The sequence below is a fragment of the Herpailurus yagouaroundi genome, unplaced genomic scaffold (genome assembly GCF_014898765.1).
Source record: "Herpailurus yagouaroundi ecotype Mexico unplaced genomic scaffold, PumYag 219, whole genome shotgun sequence".
Classification (NCBI taxonomy): domain Eukaryota; kingdom Metazoa; phylum Chordata; class Mammalia; order Carnivora; family Felidae; genus Herpailurus; species Herpailurus yagouaroundi.
This window is the reverse complement of record NW_024412450.1, coordinates 2,127,546-2,136,198: the sequence shown is the minus strand read 5'-3', so window position 1 is coordinate 2,136,198 and position 8,653 is coordinate 2,127,546. Positions and strand designations below refer to the sequence as shown.

Sequence of the window (8,653 nt, the reverse complement as noted above, 5' to 3'; positions counted from 1 at the left end):
CCCCCTCCTCCTTCCCTCAACTGCCCCCCTCATGTCCCCCCTCTCCTGTCCCCTCCTCCCCCCTCCTCCTTCCTTCAACTGCCCCCTCTCATGTCCCCCTCCTCTTCCCCTCAACTCCCCTCTCCCCCTGCCCCCTCCCCCGCTCATGTCTCCCCTCCTCCCCCATGCTCATGTCCCCCCTCCCCTGCCCTCCTGCTCATTTCCCCTCCTCTGCCCCCCTCCTTCCCCCTCCTCCTCCCCTCAACTCTCCCCCCCACCCATTCATATCCCCCCTTCCCTTCCCCCTCTGCTCATGTCACCCCTTCCCCTTGTCCCCCTGCTTATGTTCACCCTGCCCAGGCCTTACAGTCTTTCTTTCCAGAACTGCTCCCTCTGGTCGTGCGTTTTTCTGGGGGGATTTAAGGGAGAAGAAGAGAGGGCAGGTTGGGAGGCTATGTCCTGTAGGTGATGGTTGAGAATCCCAACCAAAGGAAGGCTCCCTGGGTGGACAGACGGAACTCCGGGCAGGAGGTGACATCCCCTTCACACTGTGGTGTCTCTTGGGGAGGGATCTCCCCCAATCTCAATAAACCAGTGCACAGTGTGACTCATCAGCTCATCCCTTACTGAGAACACACTGGGCTTCAGTCCCAGGAGGGGAACTCGGGGGGCTCCATGCTGGTGAAAAGGCCCCACAGCAGAGGGGTGGGAGGAAGGTTTTGTTGGTCCACTGAGGGCCTCTCAAAGCAGGACAGGATTGGGCCGGGACCAGTCAGTGATACTTTAGCCCGTAACTGTGGGGGCTCTGGAGTCGCGGCAGAGCGTCCGTTACCACCACTTGCGGAAAGGTGCCTGGAGCTCCTTGCCTCGTCCTGCTCATCATCATCACTCGGCCCTTTGTCCAGTGGTGCCAGGACCGCGGCCTGGAGTGGTCCTTGGCCCGCGGAGGATGCTGGTGAGTGCCAGGCACTGTCGCTGCTGTTCAAGGACGTGTGTGACAGTGCTGGGTGCTCACTGGAGCCTGGGGCACATGCCTGAGAAGACGCGAGGACCCTCCCTGCTAGGGATCAAGCACCATAGAAGAATGGCGGGTGCTGGTGACCTTGGGCCTAGCGGCCCCTGAGCACCCCCTGCCTTCAGTCTCTGAGAACCCTGAGCAGCTGGCAAGGAAACTGCTGTCAGAGAACAGAAAGTACTGAGTGGTCCATTAGGGCAAGGAAACCTGGGGACTCCTGACTCCTCGAGTTCTCTGAGAGGAGGGAATGATTCCTCGAGTTCTCTGAGAGGAGTGAGTGGTTCCCGAGATCTCTGAGAGGAGTGGATAATTTCGCTCTGAGGTCTCTGAGATCTCTGAGAGGAGCGGATGATTTCTGGAGTTCTCTGAGAGGAGCAGTTGATTCCCCAAGTTCTCTGAGAGGAGGGAATGATTCCTCGAGTTCTCTGAGAGGAGTGAGTAGTTCCCGAGATCTCTGAGAGGAGCGGATAATTTCGCTCTGAGGTCTCTGAGATCTCTGAGAGCAGTGGATGATTTCTGGAGTTCTCTGAGAGGAGTGGGTGATTCCCCGAGTTCTCTGAGAGGAGCAGGTGATTTCTTGAGTTCTCTGAGAGGAGGAAATGATTCCCTGAGTTGTCTGAGTGAAGTGATTCTTTGCAGCTCAGCTTTTGTGTTTCCCTTTGGTACTGTTTGTTTAAAGCAATGCTCACATTTTTGTGGAAGATTGGAGGCCTGGGTGGTCCTCTCACTTCATCGTCCTGTTCGGAAGGCCTTTCTGAAGTCCCAGGAGAGCTGCTGTGGGTTAAGTCCCAGAGCAATGGTTGAACACCAGTCCACTGTGATTATTCACTGCAGGCCATTTGCACGCACTGCAAGTTCCCCTGCTCCCACAGCGGCTCCTTCTCAGGGAAAGGCAAGAAGCCTGTGCGGTAGGCAAGCCTGTGGTGTGGAAAATGTGCTGTTCCAGCCCCAGGGTAGACCCTAAAAGACCATTATTGCTGCCTCAGATGTCTTTTGCACAGCTCTGCAGAGGTCGAGGGTGAGCTAAACGCTGTGGGAATCAGGAAACCAGCTGAGCAGATGCCCTGCTGGAAGGAAGTTGGAAGAGCCAGGTGCTTCCAGCCCTGCCTCTGTGGGGATGGATTCTCCCACAGGCGTGTGACCTTGGAGCTGAGCTTGGAGTCCCCTGGGCTTTGGACTGCCCACCTGGCTGCACTGTGCTTCCCGCCTGGGCACCCACTATCAGAGAATTTCGGGAGAGCTCTATGCCATGTTGGTGGTGTTTCTACAAACAAGTTCTGACTGGGAACACGTGGGCAGGAGCTCCTCTGGGCGCAGCGAGCAACACAGGCTTCCTGGGTGCACGTTCTCTAATGAGTGAGGGTGTAGGTGGAGGCAGAAAGGAGGTAGGCAGGTCTGTAGGTGACAGCTCTGAGGCTCAGGACAGCCCGTAAGGAAGGCGTCGTGCTCTCGAGACCCTCATCTGGCGAGGACACTGTGGCTCGGGCAGAGCGTGTCTGGGGTCCAGGGTCACTCTGCTAACGAGTAGAGCCAGCAGCCAGACTTCTAGTACTGGTGTTCGTTGCTGCACAACCTGTTGCCCTAAAACAGCAGCTTAAAATATGAGTAATTGTTGATCTCCGGGTTTCTGTGGGTCAGGAGCTCACGCAGGGGAGAGTGGGGGAGATACTGGAGACAGCTGAAGGCTGGGGGCTGAGGTCGTCAGAAGGGCCCAAAGATGGGTGATGTCCATCAGTGGAGACCTCAGCTGGGTGGTCCGGTGGAGCCCTAGGCGTGGCCTCTCCACGTGGCCTGGGATTGCTCATGACATGGTGGCTGGGCTCCAAAGGTGTGCATCCTGGGAAACACGGGAGCAGACAGCCGGCCAGGTTGAAGCTGTCTTTTTTTTGGCACAGCCTTGAAAGTCACATGGTGTCACTTCTGCCACGTCCCATTGGTCCAGGCTGTCCCAAGGCCTTGCACGTTCAAGTGCCAGAAACACAGGCCCCACGTCCTGGAATGAATGTCACCCTGTAAAAACGCTCATGGGACAGGATAAATGTGCTGTTGAAGCTGCCTTTGGAAAGAGTGACCCATCACCTGCTGTGTGTGGTCTGCGTCCTCCAGAGACGGTTCATGGTACCTCCTCATACTGCTTGTCTGCACCCCAAGCTGATGGATCGTGCAGCCTCCTGTTAGACCTTGCCTTCTGGATGCTTCAGGGCCAGCCGGAGTCCCTCACTGGCTCTTTCTGCCAATGCTGGTTGCTGCCATGGTCCTTGTGACCTCGGGCCCCTCTGGACTGGTGCCTTTTGGTTTGTTCACTCAGGCTTTTGGAGCAGGGAATTCTTTGCACTTCATGGTCCATTAACATAAGGGAAAATCAGAGAAAGGGTCCCCCCCCCCCAACTCATCCCCAAACAGCTGTGATGTTCAAAACCCGTCACCAATATGGCAGCCCGCCGTATGGCCTGTGGAGTAAGATAGGAGACACTAGAGACTCTCCTGGAAGATAAACTCGGGCTCCGGTGGCGGCAGCCGCCGCCGTGAACGTGCTGAGGCTTTGAGGGTGGGCTGGTGGAATGTTCCCTCCCAGTGTGTGGAGAGCGGTGGGGACAGGGGGAAGACAAATTCTCCTTTTCCTCTACCCATCTCCAGGTCTCCAGCTAGCGGGAGACAGGCTTACAGAGAATGACAAACGTTTTCCCACAGTGACTGCATCATGCTCATAGTGACCTAGGAGCTCGCTAGTGCCCATTCTAGGCTGCACTAAGGGCAAGGGGCTTGGGCTTCTGAGCCCGTTGGGGGAGGAAGTCAGGGAAGGCATGAAAGCACACTGCACAGACAGGCTTGTTTTGCAGATTTAAGTCAATGACTTCATTGATCAAAGTTGTGGAGTCCCCTTGGAATTAGGGAGGGAGGCATCCTCACAGATGCAAAGGGACCTGTGCCTACCTTTGCTTAGCGCTTTTCCTGCACCGCTGGTCCTCAACGGCCTTGGCTCAAAATAATCCATATGCCAAAGAGGCCTATTTTGGTTGTGGGTTCTGGTGCCCTTCAGGAGTGAGGGATTGATTCTGCATGGGAGAAACGGGAAGCCTGGCTCTGTGATGAAGTGGGAGCTGGACCCCATGCATGGTTTTGGGGTGATGGTGGGATTGGGAGCTGATGGCCAACAAAGAATTCTTGAAGGCGTCTTTGGTGCAAAAAGGTGATTATAAAATAATAAAGGCACGAGGACAGGACCCATGCGCAGGAAGAGCTGCACTGGGGTTGTGAAGAGTGACTGGTTACATGCTACAGAGCTGGGGGAGGTAAAGTAAAGACGAATTTTCTTAAAGAGATTTCCATATGCTAAAGAAGACTCCTTACTGGAGGCCTGGCTGTCTTCAGGCTAAGGTTGTTTTCCGCCTAGCAAAGCATCAACATAAGACGGAGTTCCTGGAGATGACGCTACTGATAAGATTGCCCTTTTCCCCTGATATCACTAAAATGTTTATAAACTGATGGAGATGATATCAGTTTAACTATTTGTTTTCTGTTCTTCTTCCTTGGGCAGCAGGAGAACCTGAGGAATAGCACACACATCCCACCTTGGGAGTGGTGCTGTCTGAGGAATAGCACACACATCTCACCTGAGGGGGGGGAGGTGCAAGCTGAGGAATGTTGCACGTATCCCATCGGTGGGGGGGGGGGGGGGAGAGGGTGCTAGCTTGTGCCTGGCCCTCAGCTTGCCCCACCCCTGCCATCGTTAGTGTCTTAACTATCCGGTGGGTGCCTCAGAAGGGAACCAGTGGCCAGACTTGAATTTGCAACTAAAACCCAGAGGTTCTTGAATGACACCTGTAAATACTTCTGGCTCAAGCATTGTACCAGGTGGATGGCTAAGTGCCTGTCCCCGTGGGACCTAAGTCTTACAGGCTTCAAGCATTTGTAAGCGTCCCACTTCCCAGTTTTTCCCAATTCAGTAGCTTCCATGCATTCCTAAAATAATGTCCACCTTCCTCCTTAATCATTCAGGTCCCTGATTTAACTCCTCCCACATCTTCCCACCATCATGCACAACATGCCTTAGCTCTTTGCACGCAGTAAATCAGTGAATATCTCCTATTAATTTTGCTTCCTCTGCCGTGGTTCAAACCTCTCAGAAGAATCCTCTGCTTCCCCGGGCACCCAAGCACTCATACACTTTGTTCTTTTATTCTGGGTTCCTTGGACCTCTTGTTTGCCTTTGAAAATTAGTAACGGAAATCTCACCACAATGGAGTCCAGAGGCCGGCAAGGGGCGCTTCAGGCCCAGCACTGCTGGTCAAATGCAGACCTGATAGGAAGAGGGGGGCTTGACCTTGCAGGTGGAAACCATTCAGCTACTCCAGCAGGAGCCCCCCTCCCCCAACAGCTCAGGCACTGAGAAGCCACCACACTCCCAAGTTCCCAGTTTACTCCAGTGGACTGTTAGCTCATAACAGCCTTCTCAACGTGATGTGGGGAACAAAGACAAAAGAAAATAATTTTCTTTGCAACTTGCAGCCCATTGACAAGTCCTTGAGACACGCACTGTGACCTTCTTCTGGGAGCTCAGCTGCCTTGATGTCAAAACTTTAATGTAACATTATCTCAACCCCCAGGATCCTTTAACAATCCCTTTGGGGACTTCCTTGATCTCAACTGCCCCAAGGTATATGCCGGCAATCATCCTCCAAGCTTATAGCCCCTGATACACATCTGGAGGGTCTCATAACTGAGATTTTACGACTCTGTAGTCAATAACCTTTTCCTAACAGGAGCTATCCCTTCAAAGTCCTGGGAAACTTGCTCCCAAATCCCTTACAGACTTACTTATCCCCACTAAGACCATATAATCAGTCCCTCCTTACAACCCTAGTGCAGCTCTTCCTGCCCATGGGTCCTGTTCCTGTGCTTTCATAAAACCATGTTTTTACACTGAAGATGCCTCACGAATCCTGGGGCGCCTGGGTGACTCGGTTAAGTGTCTGCAGTTCAGGTCATGATCTCATGGTGCCTGGGTCCAAGCCCCGTGTCAGTCTCTGTGCTGACAGCTCCTTCAGGTTCTGTCTCCCTCTCTCTCTGCCCTTTCCCCACTCATGCTCTGTTTCTCTCTCAAAAAGAAACGTTAAAAAAAGTAAAAGAGAAAAAAGCCAACTACATTAAGTTCTAGGGAAGTTGTGCTTTAAAAAGAAAAGTCTTTCTTGACCATTCGCTTTGAACCAACATTTTCTCATCCACCTCATCCCTTTTGTCCTTAAAATGTGTGCTCTCTCCTCTGTCCCCTGGACTTGCCTACCTGTTTGTCCCAGATTGTAATTCTCTTTTTTCCTTGTGCTGGTAAAATGACTGGCAGTTTTTACTAAGGCCAAGAGCCTCGAAGTCACTTGTGTGGTGCTTAATCAGGCTAGAAATATGCCTCTGAGCATCTGTATCTTCTCGGGACACTGAGGATTGTGGTTGACTAATCTTAGTAGAGATTTTCTCCTGAAGTTTCTAGTAGATAACTTTACACATAGAATTAATTCAGAATGAGATGCTAGTTTTAAGCCTGTGTTAAAGCATTTATTCAACAAATCAGGTTTCATTAAAAGTTTCTTAGACTGCTTCATTTAATTCTCTGTCATATTTCCACACCAGGGCCTCCGTGTGAACAGAGCTGATAAAGAGGCAGAAAGACTGGAGGTTTCCAGATGCCAGTGAGAGGAAGAGGGCAGACGTGGTCATGGGAAAAAGAAATTACCTAAGCGATTTGAAAAGTGGAATTAAGGTCAACATTACTTGTGGGGATGAGATTAGGATATTAATATAAGATGGGGGAATCTACATTAAGATCAGGACATAGTCTAACATGAGGCGGAGGAGACAATAAAATTACTCTGGACGGATGGCTGGAAAGAGGAGGATGGAGAGAGTTAACACAGCTGTTCTGTGCATGTTCAGCCAAAGCCACTTTGTGTTGGGACTAGAATAAACATAGGATTTTTCTTTTTTTTTTCTTTTTTTTTTTTTAACTTTTAAGTTTTTTTTTTTCAACGTTTAGTTATTTTTGGGACAGAGAGAGACAGAGCATGAATGGGGGAGGGGCAGAGAGAGAGGGAGACACAGAATGGGAAACAGGCTCCAGGCTCTGAGCCATCAGCCCAGAGCCCGACGCGGGGCTCGAACTCACGGACCGTGAGATCGTGACCTGGCTGAAGTCGGACGCTTAACCGACTGCGCCACCCAGGCGCCCCAGGATTTTTCTTTTCTTATCAGCATGTACCAAAGAGAACTTGGAATTGCCAATGCCATGGAAAAGCTAAGAGACCACATCTGTGGGATTAGGACCTTCCAGAAAGCTTTACACATTTTTTGGTAGATATTTATTTATTTAATCCTTTGCTCATTTATAGAATTAATTGGATGCCAATTTTCTGCAACATTTCAGTCCTTGCCTTCTGAGAGCCTGAAATCCAGGGGTGGAGGTGTGTGTGAGCCAGGAACACAAACCATGAGCTGTAACAAAACTTCCAGCAGCTTTGAGGCATGTGATAAACTCTCACTCCCAGGAGGAAACCTCCTTCATGTGGAAAATCAGATTTCTAGATTGGGATGATTTCCTCAAAGTTTGCTGAAAGGCTGAGACTTCCTACCTGGGCTAAAGAGGCACTGTTTGTACCAAAACACAGGGTTAAGAACACAGACTTGACTCCACCCACCTGGGTACCAATCACTGACCTTCTTCAGCTGCTACTTAAACTGTGCCTTACTTTTTTTTTTTTAAGGCTTATTTTTATTTATTTTGAGAGGGAGAGAGAGAGAGTGAGCAGAGAGAGGGAGAGAGTGAGCAGGGGAGGGGCAGAGAGAGAGGGAGAGAATGAGCAGGGAGGGGCAGAGAGTAAGCAGGGAGGGGCAGAGAGAGGGAGAGAGAGAGCAGGGGAGAGGCGGAGAGGGGGAGAGAGAGAGAGAGCAGGGGAGGGGCACAGAGAGAGAGGGAGAGAGAGAATTCCAATCAGATTCTGCATCATCAGTGAAGAGCCTGATGGTGGACTCGATCTAATGAACCCTGAGATCATGACCTGAGTGGAAATCAAGAGTTGGATGCTCAAATGACTGAGCCATCCAGGCGCCCCAAAATATCTTTCTTAGTTTGTGCATCTGAAAAAGCTAGTATCTGCTTCGTGGTGTTGTGACAGGGATTGATGCGTTAATATGTGTAAATTACTTTAAATGGTACCTGAAATGTGTACGGGTATGTGTATTGTACACACCTTTCCTCAGGTAGGTAGGTCCCTCCCCCGACATCAGGCGCAGTGCCGAGTGCAGCCGGCAGAGGGCGCCAGAGCCCGCGTTGTGCAAACGGTCCCGTGCCTCCGCGCGGCCAGGGCTCTGGGGGTTCTGCAGGTTGGCCTGCGGATCCGGGCAGGGCCCTTGGGCACTGGGAGTGGCGGGGGTGGGGGTGTGGGTGTGGGGTGGGGAATGCAGGTACCCAGGTGACCCGTGGCCCCGGGCGGGGGTGGGGAGGAGAAGGGGGGGCGGGGGAGAAATGCTGGTGCCCAGGTAACCCATGGGCATTGGGGGCGGGATGCAGGTGCCCAGGTGACCCCCTGGATGCTTGGGAAGAAACGCTGGTGCCCAGGCGACCTGTGGACTCCGGGAGGGGGCGGGGAGAAATGCTGGTGCCCAGGTAAC

General features: G+C 52.1%; 1 long non-coding RNA gene across 1 annotated transcript; it reads left to right on the top strand.

Annotated features, from left to right (window-relative positions):
• Positions 1-245: 245 nt before the first annotated feature.
• Positions 246-7,807, top strand: LOC121018366 (uncharacterized). Its single transcript, XR_005785168.1, has 3 exons — positions 246-802; positions 967-973; positions 7,796-7,807. It is a non-coding gene; the product is annotated as an uncharacterized LOC121018366 (long non-coding RNA).
• The last annotated feature ends 846 nt before the right edge of the window (positions 7,808-8,653 follow it).